Below are 17,658 nucleotides of genomic sequence, written 5' to 3'. Positions count from 1 at the left end.
ATAAAACTGTCCCACTAGTTAACCCCTTCAGTAAACGCCGTAAGAAAAAAAAAAAAACGAGGCAAAAAACAACGCTTTATTATCATACCGCCGAACAAAAAGTGGAATAACACGCGATCAAAAGAACAGATATAAATAACCATGGTACCGCTGAAAGCGCCATATTGTCCCGCAAAAAACGAGCCGCCATACAGCATCATCAGCAAAAAAATAAAAAAGTTATAGTCCTGAGAATAAAGCGATGCAAAAATAATTATTTTTTCTGTAAAATAGTTTTTATCGTATAAAAGCGCCAAACCATAAAAAAATGATATAAATGAGGTATCGCTGTAATCGTACTGACCCGAAGAATAAAACTGATTTATCAATTTTACCAAACGCGGAACGGTATAAACGCCTCCCCCAATAGAAATTCATGAATAGCTGTTTTTTGGTCATTCTTCCTCACAAAAATTGGAATAAAAAGCGATCAAAAAATGTCACATGCCTGAAAATGTTTTCAATAAAAACGTCAACTCGTCCCGCAAAAAACAAGACCTCACATGACTCTGTGGACCAAAATATGGAAAAATTATAGCTCTCAAAATGTGGTATTGCAAAAAATATTTTTTGCAATAAAAAGGGTCTTTCAGTGTGTGACGGCTGCCAATCATAAAAATCCGCTAAAAAACTCGCTATAAAAGTAAATCAAACCCCCCTTCATCACCCCCTTAGTTAGGGAAAAATAAAAAAAAATGTATTTATTTCCATTTTCCCATTAGGGCTAGGGTTAGGGCTAGGGCTAGGGTTAGGGCTAGGGTTAGGGTTAGGGCTAGGGTTAGGGCTAGGGTTAGGGTTGGGGCTACAGTTAGGGTTGGGGCTAAAGTTAGGGTTAGGGTTTAGATTACATTTACAGTTGGGAATAGGGTTGGGATTAGGGTTAGGGGTGTGTCAGGGTTAGAGGTGTGGTTAGGGTTACCGTTGGAATTAGGGTTAGGGGTGTGTTTAGAATAGGGTTTCAGTTATAATTGGGGGGTTTCCACTGTTTCGGCACATCAGGGGCTCTCCAAACACGACATGGCGTCCGATCTCAATTCCAGCCAATTCTGCGTTGAAAAAGTAAAACAGTGCTCCTTCCCTTCCGAGCTCTCCTGTGTGCCCAAACAGGGGTTTACCCTCACATATGGGGTATCAGCGTACTCAGGACAAATTGGACAACAACTGTTGTGGACCAATTTCTTCTGTTACCCTTGGGAAAATACAAAACTGGGGGCTAAAAAATAATTTTTGTGGGAAAACAAAAAATTTTTTTATTTTCACGGCTCTGCGTTATAAACTGTAGTGAAACACTTGGGGGTTCAAAGTTCTCACAACACATCTAGATAAGTTCATTGAGGGGTCTAGTTTCCAATATGGGGTCACTTGTGGGGGGTTTCTACTGTTTAGGTACATTAGGGGCTCTGCAAACGCAATGTGACGCCTGCAGACCAATCCATCTAAGTCTGCATTCCAAATGATGCTCCTTCCCTTCCGAGCCCTCCCATGCGCCCAAACGGTGCTTCCCCCCCACATATCGGGTATCAGCGTACTCAGGACAACTTGGACAACAACATTTAGGGTCCAATTTCTCCTGCTAACCTTGGAAAAATACAAAACTGGGGGCTAAAATATAATTTTTGTGGAAAAAAAAATATTTTTTATTTGCACGGCTCTGCGTTATAAACTGTAGTGAAATACTTGGGGGTTCAAAGCTCTCACAACACATCAAGATGAGTTCCTTAGGGGGTCTACTTTCCAAAATGGTGTCACTTGTGGGGGGTTTCTACTGTTTAGGTACATTAGGGGCTCTGCAAACGCAATGTGACGCCTGCAGACCATTCCATCTAAGTCTGCATTCCAAATGGCGCTCCTTCCCTTCCGAGCCCTCCCATGCGCCCAAACGGTGGTTCCCCCCCACTTATGGGGTATCAGCGTACTCAGGACAAATTGGACAACAACTTTTGGGGTCCAATTTCTCCTGTTACCCTAGGTAAAATACAAAACTGGGGGCTAAAAAATAATTTTTGTGGGAAAAAAATTTGTTTTATTTTATGGCTCTGCATTATAAACTTCTGTGAAGCCCTTGGTGGGTCAAAGTGCTCACCACACATCCAGATAAGTTCCTTAGGGGGTCTACTTTCCAAAATGGTGTCACTTGTGGGGGGTTTCAATATTTAGGCACATCAGTGGCTCTCCAAACGCAACATGGCATCCCATCTCAATTCCTGTCAATTTTGCATTGAAAAGTCAAACGGCGCTCCTTCCCTTCCGAGCTCTCCCATGCGCCCAAACAGTGGTTTACTGCCACATATGGGGTATCAGCGTACTCAGAACAAATTGGACAACAACTTTTGAGGTCCAATTTCTTCTCTTACCCTTGGAAAAATAAAAAATTGGGGGCAAAAATATAATTTTTGTGAAAAAATATGATTTTTTATTTTTACGGTTCTGCATTATAAACTTCTGTGAAGCACTTGGTGGGTCAAAGTGCTCACCACACCTCTAGATAAGTTCCTTAGGGGGTCTACTTTCCAAAATGGTGTCACTTGTGGGGGGTTTCAATGTTTAGGCACATCAGTGGCTCTCCAAACGCAACATGGCGTCCCATCTCAATTTCTGTCAATTTTGCATTGAAAAGTCAAACGGCGCTCCTTCCCTTCCGAGGTCTCCCATGCGCCCAAACAGTGGTTTACTGCCACATATGGGGTATCAGCGTACTCAGGACAAATTGGACAACAACTTTTGAGGTCCAATTTCTTCTCTTACCCTTGGAAAAATAAAAAATTGGGGGCAAAAATATAATTTTTGTGAAAAAATATGATTTTTTATTTTTACGGTTCTGCATTATAAACTTCTGTGAAGCACTTGGTGGGTCAAAGTGCTCACCACACATCCAGATAAGTTCCTTAGGGGGTCTACTTTCCAAAATGGTGTCACTTGTGGGGGGTTTCAATGTTTAGGCACATCAGTGGCTCTCCAAACGCAACATGGCGTCCCATCTCAATTCCTGTCAATTTTGCATTGAAAAGTCAAACGGCGCTCCTTCCCTTCCGAGCTCTCCCATGCGCCCAAACAGTGGTTTACTGCCACATATGGGGTATCAGCGTACTCAGAACAAATTGGACAACAACTTTTGAGGTCCAATTTCTTCTCTTACCCTTGGAAAAATAAAAAATTGGGGGCAAAAATATAATTTTTGTGAAAAAATATGATTTTTTATTTTTACGGTTCTGCATTATAAACTTCTGTGAAGCACTTGGTGGGTCAAAGTGCTCACCACACCTCTAGATAAGTTCCTTAGGGGGTCTACTTTCCAAAATGGTGTCACTTGTGGGGGGTTTCAATGTTTAGGCACATCAGTGGCTCTCCAAACGCAACATGGCGTCCCATCTCAATTCCTGTCAATTTTGCATTGAAAAGTCAAACGGCGCTCCTTTCCTTCCGAGCTCTCCCATGCGCCCAAACAGTGGTTTACTGCCACATATGGGGTATCAGCGTACTCAGGACAAATTGGAAAACAACTTTTGGGGTCCATTTTCTCCTGTTACCCTTGGTAAAATAAAACAAATTGGAGCTGAAATAAATTTTTTGTGTAAAAAAGTTAAATGTTCATTTTTATTTAAACATTCCAAAAATTCCTATTAAACACCTGAAGGGTTAATAAACTTCTTGAATGTGGTTTTAAGCACCTTGAGGGGTGCAGTTTTTAGAATGGTGTCACACTTGGGCATTTTCTATCATATAGACCCCTCAAAATGACTTCAAATGAGACGTGGTCCCTAAAAAAAAATGGTGTTGTAAAAATGAGAAATTGCTGGTCAACTTTTAACCCTTATAACTCCCTAACAAAAAAAAAATTGGTTCCAAAATGATGCTGATGTAAAGGAGACATGTGGGAAATGTTACTTATTAAGTATTTTGTGTGACATATCTCTGTGATTTAATTGCATAAAAATTCAAAGTTTGAAAATTGAGAAATTTTCAAAATTTTCGCCAAATTTCCGTTTTTTTTCACAAATAAACGCAGATACTATCAAAGAAATTTTACCACTATCATGAAGTACAATATGTCACGAGAAAACATTGTCAGAATCACCAGGATCCGTTGAAGCGTTTCGGAGTTATAACCTCATAAAGGGACAGTGGTCAGAATTGTAAAAATTGGCCTGGTCATTGACGTGCAAACCACCCTTGGGGGTAAAGGGGTTAAACTGCCTACAACTAACTCAATTTTGGAATTGGAAGTAATCAAAAGAAAATTAGAAAACAGCCACAGGATTGACTTCCTCATGATAACTGATTCGTCTGAAGGAAGGGACAACCTCATGGAGCTATGTGAAAACAAGTGCCGACTCCGCTGGAATGGCGTCAGAATGGGAGGGGAGTATAAGTGCTTTTATTTTAAGGGAGGCAAACACTCAGATTGAGAATGTGCTGATCTAGTAGTGGACAAACCGTTTAAAGTGCTTACATTTAAAGAAACCATAAGTGAATGGTAAGGAGAAAAGGACATATTTAAACACATGCTAGTGCTGAATGAATCTTTAGCAATTCAAATTTAACTGTTTTGCTGAATTTCGCCAGGAAATTTAATCACAGTGAATTAATTCACATTCTATCGCACGTATTCCAAAGCCTCTAAATGCTTTGAAAAAACATATTGTACATGTGTGACTGAACTACAACTAGTCACTGCCTCACAGACATTTTCATTCTACAATCTTTCACTCCCTATCAATGTAATCTGTATTATTCTTTTTCTCATACACTACTGCTTTGCTATCACTAGCTGTACAGTTTCTTCAGTGATTTATGGCTTTCTCTCCCTACTTATGTGACTAATCTGTGAACTGTTGCATTCTCTAACTATTCAGATTCACCCCGATATGGCTTCTGGATCATCTGCTTCATTTATGCAGGCTTTTATAGTCCCTACTGATTGATTATGCTATTGTCGGGATTCCTTTGTCCTTCTGCAAATTGTCCACTGTTGGCTGCTAATATTTACTTTAATAAATTGTGTTGCATTTCCTCTTATTACCACTGGAGGCTTTTGCTATGTTTCTGCAATCGCCCTTAACCAATGTAGTCTATGTTGAACCCATGGAAGCCATTTTGTTTCCTGTTTGGGCATACTTAAAGCCACATGGAACTCATTGCTTGAGTATTGTGTCTAGCTGTTAGTCTAGTTCTTGACTCTAGCTCCTGAGAATTGTCTTACCCAGACTGTTCCCACTCCTAACATATTAAATGAAAAACCACAAGTACACCAGTCACCCAATACCAAATAAAAACACTGATATAAAAATACTAATATATAAACTATATATATTAACCAGTGACTAGTGTCCTGTGGAGAGGGGAGTGTAGGAAACACCAACGTACCAGACGAAGGCAACCACAACCGATAAGGAGTAATCCAAGAAGAATCACCAGACAGGGATAAGATACAAAGAATTTCTTTATTATATCAGATTGGCAATCATTAACAATAGTAAAAAATCAAAAAATGTGCGCACAAGGGACAATATAGTTAATAAATAATATATAAAATCAATACAGAATGGTACAGGCTGACCCAAAGGGTATAAAAAAGATATAGAAACAGGTACATACACCCCCAGACAATTTATAGGAAACTAAAATCATATGGCCAGAGAATTACATGTTCATATCATGGATATTTAAAAAATTGTGCAAAGTATAGCAGAGAGTCCTTGACAAATAAGCCAAAAATGTGCGTGCAATGCTGCAGTGTAAAGTGCTGAACAGAAGGGTATTTAAAATTAATATGACATTTAATAGAATGTCATGAAATATCTAGTGCAAAAGAAAGTGCAGTGTGCAATATAGTGCAAGGAGCATCAAGGTTATGATTGGCACAAAATTTGCATAACCTAGCAATATAAGATAAATAGCAGTGTATGGTTAATTTGAAATGTGCAAAAAACGCAAGATATGGACATACGTAAATGGCTAAACGTTTGTATAATTATAAGATCCTGACACTGTCCTTAAGGCAGGAAACAGCTGCCACTGCTCGGCCGCAGCACAAACCAAGTGCCGGTATAGAAGCCTATAATAAGGGGGGGGGATTTGTATGTTATACTGAAATTACCTGTAACAATGGGTCAGCCAGGTCCCAGAGAGATGCACCCCGACGCGCGTTTCGGATCTCAGTCCTTCGTCAGGGGGTGTATAACATACAAATCCCTACCAACCCTGAGGAAGGAGACAGGCGTCTCCGAAACGCGTCGGTTGTTTGGCCCCATTCGCACTCCGTACTCACTTGTCTGGTCACCGGGGGTTACGGTCACGTGACTCGTTACGTCACCCAGGTCCTGCGCACAGCCGGCACACACTGCCGCTTACACACGCGGCGTCGGCTCTTCAGGATCTCCGTCTCCTCCCGGAGACCAGCTGCTTTGTGGCTTGCCGCCGGCCGGGGCAGCCACTGGATTACATTTTCTGTGTCCGCTGAAGGACTTATCGCTAACGGGAGCGCTCAAGACTTCTTATTTTATGGTACAGGTAGGAACCATTGCCGAGTGCTCTGAATTACTATTGCCTGTGTCAAACGAATATATTATCATCCTGTCAGCGGCCATTGTTTTAGTGAAAGACTGAGACTGGGACATTTCTTAAGAAGATTTTTCTTTCTCTTGTTATTGTGTGAATATTTTATTTATTTCTTTTACCATTCTCCGTTATTTTCCTAGCGCCTACCGGTATATATTACTTTTGTATATATACATATCTATACGTTTTGCATTTTTTACAGACTCGGAAGTGGAAGTCTGTTGGTAGTGCTGCTGGATTACTTATAACGGTGACACTTTGCGCCACCATTGTTTACATTTTTACTAGATATTTCATGACATTCTATTAAATGTCATATTAATTTTAAATACCCTTCTGTTCAGCACTTTACACTGCAGCATTGCACGCACATTTTTGGCTTATTTGTCAAGGACTCTATGCTATACTTTGCACAATTTTTTAAATATCCATGATATGAACATGTAATTCTCTGGCCATATGATTTTAGTTTCCTATAAATTGTCTGGGGGTGTATGTACCTGTTTCTATATCTTTTTTATACCCTTTGGGTCAGCCTGTACCATTCTGTATTGATTTTATATATTATTTATTAACTATATTGTCCCTTGTGCGCACATTTTTTGATTTTTTACTATTGTTAATGATTGCCAATCTGATATAATAAAGAAATTCTTTGTATCTTATCCCTGTCTGGTGATTCTTCTTGGATTACTCCTTATCGGTTGTGGTTGCCTTCGTCCACTCCTAACATAGTAACATAGTAACATAGTATTTAAGGTTGAAGGAAGATTTTAAGTCCATCTAATGCAACCCATGCCCTAACATGTTGATCCAGAGGAAGGCAAAAAAAAACATGCAGCAAACACTAAGCTCCATATTGGGAAAAAAAATACCTTCCTGACTCCACATACGGCAATCAGACTAGTTCCCTGGATCAACGCCCTATCAATGAAACTAATATATATAACCTGTAACATTACACTTTCAAGAAAGGCATCCAGTCCCCTCTTAAATTTTAGTAGTGAATCACTCATTACAACATCATACGACAGAGAGTTCAATAGTATCACTGCTCTTACAGTAAAGAATCCGTGTCTGTGATTTTGATTAAACCTTCTTTCCTCCAGAAGTAGAGAATGCCCTCTTCTCCCCATCTCAGGTCTAAGAGTAAAATGATCATTAGAAATTCTTTGCACTCTCCCCTCATGTATTTATACATTGTAGTAAGATCACCCCCAAGCCTTCGTTTTTCCAAACTAAATAGCCCAAAGTGTAATAACCTATCTTGGTATTGCAGACCCCCCAGTCCTCTAATAACCTTGGTCGCTCTTCTCTGCACCCGCTCTAGTTCAGCTATGTCTTTCTTTTACACCGGAGACCAGAACTGTACACAGTATTGTAAGTTTGCTCACACTAGTGACTTGTATAGAGGTAAAATTATATTCTCCTCATGTGCATCTATGCCTCTTTTAATGCATCCCATTATTTTATTTGCCTTTGTAGCAGCTGCCTGACACTGGCCACTAAATGTGAGTTTGTCATCTACCCATACACTCAGATCTTTTTCAGTGACAGTTTTGCCCAGTGTTTTACAATTAAGCACGTAATTATACATATTATTTCTTCTGCCCAAGTGCATGACATTACATTTATCCCCATTAAAGCTCATTTGCCATTTATCAGCCCAAGATTCTAGTTTACATAAATCATCCTGTAATATAAAATTGTCCTCCTCTGTATCGATTACCCTGCAGAGTTTAGTGTCATCTGCAAATATTGAAATTCTGCTCTGTATGCCCCCTACAAGGTCAATAATAAATATGTCAAAAAGAAGAGGGCCCAATACTGACCCCGGCGGCACCCCACTGCTAACCGCGACCCAGTCTGAGTGTGCTCCATTAATAACCACCCTTTGTTTCCTCATTGTCTCTACAACTTATATTGCTACTTCCAAGGACTTCTATGGCTGCTTGTTGTTCCCTGCTCTTGCTCCTCCGACCATTAGATTCCAACCATACTCCACCGGTATTTTAATAGCTATTCTATGTTATGTGATAGTTGCAAGACATGTTGGGAAGTCCGCCAAGCCATTTCAGAGGTTATGTAGATTAGTGGTTGACATTTTTGGCCTTTTACTTAGAGTGAGGCTTATATTGTTCAAATTTGCTGTGTTCATCGAATGGCTAAAAATTTAACATAAATTTGATTTGCATCAAATCAGTTTTGTCATTTTCACTACATTTTAATTCTGGTAGTTAGTGTCTGAAATTCTTAAGGGAAAATAATATTTATTGATAAAAATGAGCCAGAAGCTGATTCCTGTATTCTTACATCAGTGCAGAGAAAACTGAACTTAAGGTTATTTACTGTTAAAGAGTTGTCTGTTAAATGCCTTTTCATGCATGCTTGTCTAATGAGGAAAAGTTCCCCCACTTTCCTCCTAAAGCAGATGAAGTTAAAAGCCTTGTCCAGATGTGTTTCTTTCATGCACAATGAGATTTGGTCCCTCTGTGTTGTGAACTCAATAACTTTTGGGCATTGTGGAAAGTATGCCTTTCTTTCTGAATGTGCTTTCAACGTGAAATGATTTAAATTATTACTATTATGCATTAGTCCAAGGGTAAAAAAACCCTGGGGCAGATGTATGACTTTGCACACAACATAGAATGTTCTTGGCACAAGAGTTGCTGTGCATCACATAATCTACATACCACTTCCATTGTGGGATCTCTCTTGAGATGTAGCCAAATTTATCTTTACAAATAATGCACCATCTTGAGAACTTGTCACAGAACATCATTTCACCTAAGATGTTTAAGATAGCTTAAGGGGTTGTACCATAAGCAAAGGACATTTTAATGAATAGTTCTTGGGTTAATAATAAGCTTCACATTTGGAATTTTTAAAAATAATGTTCTTGTGTTGAGATATTCTTATAAATGTGCCCCTGTGTCTTATTTGCTGTGTCTGACCATAAAGTGCTGGTCTAGCTCATGGTCAGTGCATATTGACACAGCTCTTGGCCAGAGGAGGAGGCATAAGTCACTTATGATAAGTGGGTATACAGATGACACAGTTGGGGCTTGCTGCTGCACATTTCTGTGAGGTACTGCATTTCCCTGCCTGTTTTATCACAGGAGTAAGTGTTTCTATATGTAAAACTCTCTGAGCTCATCATAAATCAAGTTAGTGGTGTAGGATTTCCAGTGACCACTCTATTTCTTCCCCTGTCCAGTGAGCAACAGTTAGGGAGCAACAGATTGAAAAAGTAGAGGAGTGGATGACAATATTTTTCAGAGAGCAACTTGGCATTATTTGGGTGTGAGGATCTTTCTAACAGGATTGTTAATATTTATCTTCTATTGACTCTAATTGTTATTGAGAATCATGTCACTGTGAATCCTAAAGCTATTTCCTGGGGTCCGTGACAATTCTCACAAAATAAAAACACAGAAGTGACAACCTATGCAAAATGTGTCTACAAGTTTAAAAAGTATTTTACACTAATACATTTTTTTTAAAAAAAACCTGCATAATACCACTATTCCAGCCTATATTATGCATTTTATTCTTTTCATTTTATTTTATTTTTTTTTTCGAGGGAGGGATCTTTGGCTGTCATTGTTACAGAAAGACCCCTCGGCTGTATGTTTTAGCGTGGACCTGTGGCAGGTACTTTGGCGCTATAGAACTTTTACCCAAAGGATAGTTGTTGGAAAGATCTATAGTTCAAAAATTAGACTAATCTACTATATAATCGTCTAATTCTGTCTGTTTGTCTGCAACGGAAATCCCGCGTCGCTCATTGGTCGCGCCAGCCGGCCACGACCAATCAGCGACAGGCACAGTCCGGCCGCGAATTGGAGCAGGATTTGAACCATGCTTTGCTGATTGGTCGCGCCCAGCCGGCCATGACCAATCAGCAATATTGGCTGGGATTTAAACCCCACTTCGCTGATTGGTCGCGGCCAGTCGGTTGCAACCAATCAGCGATATTGGCGCGGGATTTAAACCCCGCTTCGCTGATTGGTCGCACCCGGCCGCGACCAATCAGCAATATTGGAGGGGGATTTAAGCAATGCTTCGCTGATTGGTCACGCAAGCCGGCCGTGACCAATCAGCGACAGGCACAGTCTGGCCGCGAATTGGCACGGGATGTTAACCACGCTTCGCTGATTAGTCACGACCGGCCGGCCGCAACCAACATATTCTAGAATACCTGATGCGTTAGAATCGGGCCACCATCTACTGTAGTAGAATTATATTTGTGCTCAATGGATTCTTGAATACAGATTTAAAGATATCCTGCTGAATCTGAACTTATTATTCAGCATGCGTAATTGTAAAAATGTACAATTTCATAATACGTAAGTAGAATTAACCCCTTAACAACTATCTAGTGTCTTATGAGAAATTTTTGGGTCCTCAGTTTTCAACATCTTTTGGTATTGCTGCAGTAGAGGGGGTTAATGATTATCTAAGCTCTTCTGCTCTAAATACAAATTATTATTATTATTATTATTATTTATTTATTTATATAGCACCATTAATTCCATAGTGCTGTACATGAAAAGGTGTTACATCAAAATACAAATGACACTGACAGCAAACAAACTAACAATGACAGACTGGTACAGAGGGGCGAGGACCCTGCCCTTGCGGGCTTACATTCTACAGGATTATGGATTACAGGATTACATTTGAAAATTTAGCTTTTAGAGCTGGACAGTAAGCTTCAGTTAGGATTGGAGGATGCTACAATATGGTCTTTTAACTTGGGATGAGAGAATCTGAACTGTAAAGTTCAGGGTTCATAACGAACACTTCGTGTCCTATGCTGAATTCTAAATATGGACTTCTCCCGGTAGTACATGCCACTGTTCAGAGTTCAGATGTCTAATAAGCTTTTAAGCTGTGGGCACTTCTGGAGATATCATAGCCATGCCAAGTATTGGTATGGCTGTGATTGGCCAGGGCCACCCTTAACCCGGCCTGTATAACCGCCGGTTCATGGGTAGTAATGAAAAGAACTCCGGCACACTACTAATGGAAGGATAGTCTTTCATTTATTGGTTAATCCTTATATTTCAAAAGTTTTTTTCTTAACAACGGTGAATTTTCAAACAAAGGTTTTTGTCTCTGCACACTTCGATTGGACATATAGTATGAATAACTTTGTCTCTTATCTCAACGTTATACAATACAAGATTATACACCATATAATTGTCTCACAATGATCTCGTGTTGCATGTAATGTGTGAATGCAGGCAGAATATTTCCTCACAGGGGGATGGTGTAAGGGTCTGCCTGCATTCACACAGGATCTAGATATAGCAAATATCCCTGACCTGTCTATACCTTTTGGGTGTATATGTATATACGCATAGACTTATTTGCATATGGGTTAAATCCGATTACGATCCGTTTTTACATAATATGACTCAAAAAAAGGTGTTTCTCCTAGGATCGCCGTCAGTTCAACGGACAAGTTTTGAATGTGTTATACGACGCTTCTTCATTACATGCAACACGAGATCATTGTGAGACAATTATACGGTGTATAATCTTGTATTGTTATCATAAGTAGAGTTGAGCGACCTTGACCTTTTTAGAGTCGAGCCGGGTTTTGCGAAACCCGACTATGTCCAAAGTCGGGTCGAGTGAAATCGGCCGATTATGACGTAAAGTCGGGATCGACCGAAACACGAAACCCAATGCAAGTCAATGGGGCAGCATAGTCGGCAGTGAGTGGGGGCCAGGAAAACACCTAGAGTGCCCATTTTAATGTCAAAACCATCCATTCTTCTTAATGAAGCTTGTCAAGCGTAATTTACCTTATAATAATTGGAAGGCATTTGAAATTGGGGGTCATTTGGCTAAAGTTGTGGGGGGTAGGGCTGGTTCAAGTAATTAGTGGGCCCAGGAAATCTGGACCACGTCACGGCAGTGGAGCAGGGAGAGGTAAGTATTTCAACTTTGCAAGTGCTGTGAACCTGAGCAAGCAGGGGGGGCCCACTCGTTGGCATTGGCACTGGCACAGGGCCCCTCAAAGTACAGCGGTGTGTTTGCACGGCGGGGGCGCCTCCCACCGGCAGCAACACTTTTGCGTACTATGAGAGGCCCTGTGCCAGTGACGTCGCCAACTAGTATTCCTCCCCCCACCTGATGAAGGAACCTGCACTTTCATCTGCACCTTCCTCTTTGTCCCCGTGTAAGGTGGTATGGTATGCGGGAAGAGCAACCTGACTTTCAGCAGGGTCACAATGTTGTTGTGTAGCGTGCACGGGGAATGTTGCGTTATGGGTCAATGTACCAGCAGACTCATCTATCACTGGCTGGGCAATGGGCACGATGAAGTGGAAACACAGATATAGGCCCAAAGAAGAAAGTGGGCTAAATGCAGTTCAAAATTGGTAACACAGGAATAACCAGGGGGCATTGCAGTGGAGGACAACTGGAATGAGAGGCTGACACAGAGAGTAGGGCCAAATCAGTAAGTAGTCGAAATGCAGTTCAAAATTGGCAACCGTAGTAAACAGGCGGCACAGCTTTGTTCAGTGGAGGAGAACAGCAAGGAGTGGCAGACACCGATAGTAGGCCCCAACCCAACTAGTAGGCCAAATGCAGTCTAACATTAACAACTACTTAACGAGAGGCTGAAAATGGTATTTCAGGACAGGAAACCAGGAGAACAGCAAGGAGTGGCAGACACCGATAGTAGGCCCCAAACCAACTAGTACGCCAAATGCAGTTGTTCCATTTAACCACAATTTAATGAGAGCCTGAAGATAGAAGCTCAGGAAAGGCAACCTGGGGAACACCTTGGAGTGTAACACACCATCTCTCTCCACCCCATACCCATTTTGTAGGCCTAATGCTGTGTACTTTTCTACAACTACTAAACGAGAGTCGGAAGACCGAAGCAATGGCAAGGAAACCTGGGGAACACCTTGGAGTGTAACACACCATCTCTCTCCACCCCATACCCAATTTGTAGGCCTAATGCAGCCTACTTTCCGACACCTACTAAACGAGAGCATGAAGATCGAAGCTCAGGAAAGGCAACCTGGGGAACACCTTGGAGTGTAACACACCATCTCTCTCCACCCCATACCCATTTTTTAGGCCTAATGCAGTGTACTTTTCTACAACTACTAAACGAGAGTCGGAAGACCGAAGCAATGGCAAGGAAACCTGGGGAACACCTTGGAGTGTAACACACCATCTCTCTCCACCCCATTCCCCATTTTTTAGGCCTAATGCAGCCTACTTTCCGACACCTACTAAACGAGAGCATGAAGATCGAAGCTCAGGAAAGGCAACCTGGGGAACACCTTGGAGTGTAACACACCATCTCTCTCCACCCCATACCCATTTTTTAGGCCTAATGCAGTGTACTTTTCTACAACTACTAAACGAGAGTCGGAAGACCGAAGCAATGGCAAGGAAACCTGGGGAACACCTTGGAGTGTAACACACCATCTCTCTCCACCCCATTCCCCATTTTTTAGGCCTAATGCAGCCTACTTTCCGACACCTACTAAACGAGAGCATGAAGATCGAAGCTCAGGAAAGGCAACCTGGGGAACACCTTGGAGTGTAACACACCATCTCTCTCCACCCCATACCCATTTTGTAGGCCTAATGCTGTGTACTTTTCTACAACTACTAAACGAGAGTCGGAAGACCGAAGCAATGGCAAGGAAACCTGGGGAACACCTTGGAGTGTAACACACCATCTCTCTCCACCCCATACCCAATTTGTAGGCCTAATGCAGCCTACTTTCCGACACCTACTAAACGAGAGCATGAAGATCGAAGCTCAGGAAAGGCAACCTGGGGAACACCTTGGAGTGTAACACACCATCTCTCTCCACCCCATACCCATTTTGTAGGCCTAATGCTGTGTACTTTTCTACAACTACTAAACGAGAGTCGGAAGACCGAAGCAATGGCAAGGAAACCTGGGGAACACCTTGGAGTGTAACACACCATCTCTCTCCACCCCATACCCAATTTGTAGGCCTAATGCAGCCTACTTTCCGACACCTACTAAACGAGAGCATGAAGATCGAAGCTCAGGAAAGGCAACCTGGCGAACACCTTGGAGTGTAACACACCATCTCTCTCCACCCCATACCCATTTTGTAGGCCTAATGCTGTGTACTTTTCTACAACTACTAAACGAGAGTCGGAAGACCGAAGCAATGGCAAGGAAACCTGGGGAACACCTTGGAGTGTAACACACCATCTCTCTCCACCCCATACCCAATTTGTAGGCCTAATGCAGCCTACTTTCCGACACCTACTAAACGAGAGCATGAAGATCGAAGCTCAGGAAAGGCAACCTGGTGAAAACCTTGGAGTGTAACACAACCTGTCTCTACACCCCATACCAAATTTGTAGGCCTAATGCAGCGTAGTTTCCACCAACTACTAAACGAGAGCCGGAAGATCGAAGCTCATGAAAGGCAACCCGGGGAACACCTTGGAGTGTAACACAACCTCTCTCTACACCACGAAAGGGCTGATTCTTAGGAAGGAAGGCTGTTGTAAATAAGCATTGCGCATCCGAGGGTGATTATATTCTTATTCGGTATCTACTCACCCTCGGACGCGCCATGCTTCTTGATTTGTAATTAATGTTTATTTGCAATGTGCTTTTGACTTACTCAATTATTTTTTTAATTATTGATTTTATTAAATTAATAGTTTAACATCTTATTGGAAATAATTTAAAGGAGACGCGACAGGACAACACTCGGTGGATGCCATATCTGTGTTAACAACTCCAAAAAACTTTCAGTTAACTTCTTGCAGGAGAAAGAAATTGTAGCTGTTGGACCTTTGTAGTACAGTTCCAGATATTTGTTGTGTGTTTGTTTTGATTGTTAAAATGTCTGCATTTGAGATCTCAACACGATCTTATTTTTTATAATCAAATTAATTTTTTTTATATTTAATGATGTTGGTTCAAGGGGTACACGGGCAGCAATAGACAGGTCAGTGGAGGCCTAGTGGAAGGAGTGACGGCAGACAGGCATCAAAGGCCTAACATTGGGCTGGCTGTAGGCAAGTTAAAATTGGTTCCAAGGGAACACGGCCATCAGTGGCCTGGTCAGTGTAGTTGTAGTTGAAAGAACGGGACGCAGACAGGCTTCGAAGGCCTAACATAACAAACTTGGGCTGGCTGTAGGCACTTTTAAATTTGTTCCAGGGGTACATGGGCAGCAGTGTATGGTCAGTGGAAGTCTAGTGGAAGGAGTGACCGCAGACAGGCTTCCAAGGCCTAACATAACAAACTTGGGCTGGCTGTAGGCACTTTTAAATTGGTTCCAGGGGTACACGGGCAGCAGTGGTCTGGTCAGTGGAAGTCTAGTGGAAGGAGTGACCGCAGACAGGCTTCCAAGGCCTAACCTAACAAACTTGGGCTGGCTGTAGGCACTTTTAAATTGGTTCCAGGGGTACACGGGCAGCAGTGGTCTGGTCAGTGGAAGTCTAGTGGAAGGAGTGACCGCAGACAGGCTTCCAAGGCCTAACATAACAAACTTGGGCTGGCTGTAGGCACTTTTAAATTGGTTCCAGGGGTACACGGGCAGCAGTGGTCTGGTCAGTGGAAGTCTAGTGGAAGGAGTGACCGCAGACAGGCTTCCAAGGCCTAACATAACAAACTTGGGCTGGCTGTAGGCACTTTTAAATTGGTTCCAGGGGTACACGGGCAGCAGTGGTCTGGTCAGTGGAAGTCTAGTGGAAGGAGTGACCGCAGACAGGCTTCCAAGGCCTAACATAACAAACTTGGGCTGGCTGTAGGCACTTTTAAATTGGTTCCAGGGGTACACGGGCAGCAGTGGTCTGGTCTGTGGAAGTCTAGTGGAAGGAGTGACCGCAGACAGGCTTCGAAGGCCTAACATAATAACATAGGGCTGGCTGTAGGCAAGTTAAAATTGGTTCCAAGGGAACACGGCCATCAGTGGCCTGGTCAGTGTAGTTGTAGTTGAAAGAACGGGACGCAGACAGGCTTCGAAGGCCTAACATAACAAACTTGGGCTGGCTGTAGGCACTTTTAAATTTGTTCCAGGGGTACATGGGCAGCAGTGTATGGTCAGTGGAAGTCTAGTGGAAGGAGTGACCGCAGACAGGCTTCCAAGGCCTAACATAACAAACTTGGGCTGGCTGTAGGCACTTTTAAATTGGTTCCAGGGGTACACGGGCAGCAGTGGTCTGGTCAGTGGAAGTCTAGTGGAAGGAGTGACCGCAGACAGGCTTCCAAGGCCTAACATAACAAACTTGGGCTGGCTGTAGGCACTTTTAAATTGGTTCCAGGGGTACACGGGCAGCAGTGGTCTGGTCTGTGGAAGTCTAGTGGAAGGAGTGACCGCAGACAGGCTTCCAAGGCCTAACATAACAAACTTGGGCTGGCTGTAGGCACTTTTAAATTGGTTCCAGGGGTACACGGGCAGCAGTGGTCTGGTCTGTGGAAGTCTAGTGGAAGGAGTGACCGCAGACAGGCTTCCAAGGCCTAACATAACAAAATTGGGCTGGCTGTAGGCACTTTAAATTGGTTCAAGGGGTACATGGGCAGCAGTGTATGGTCAGTGGAAGTCTAGTGGAAGGAGTGACGGCAGACAGTCTTCGAAGGCCTAACATAACAAAATTGGGCTGACTGTAGGCACTTTTAAATTGGTTCCAGGGTAACACGGCCAGCAGTGGCCTGGTCAGTGTAGTAGTTGTAGAAAGAAGGGACCGCAGACAGGCTTCGAAGGCCTAACATAACAAAAATGTCAAAACAATGGTATTGTCAGTGCCAGGCATTGAAGGATGTCAGCGCCTAGACTACACATTGGTGAAGCTGTGAGAGATAATTTTGCTAGTGGTAGAGCACTGTTTGAGCTGGGGGGGGGAACTGTCTTGTGGCCGGCGGTACAGGCACAGGGCCCCTCATATTACAACGGTGTGTCTGACGTTGGGTGCGCACCACCACCGCCAGAGACACTTTATTGTACTATGAGGGACCCAGTGGCAGTGCCGTCGACCAAAAGCGGCCACACCCACCTCTTCAGACAAACAGCACTCTCAAGG

The sequence above is a fragment of the Ranitomeya imitator genome, chromosome 2 (assembly GCF_032444005.1).
Source record: "Ranitomeya imitator isolate aRanImi1 chromosome 2, aRanImi1.pri, whole genome shotgun sequence".
In the NCBI taxonomy this organism is placed as follows: Eukaryota; Metazoa; Chordata; class Amphibia; order Anura; family Dendrobatidae; genus Ranitomeya; species Ranitomeya imitator.
The sequence above is the reverse complement of the archived record's forward strand: the minus strand, read 5'-3'. Positions refer to the sequence as shown.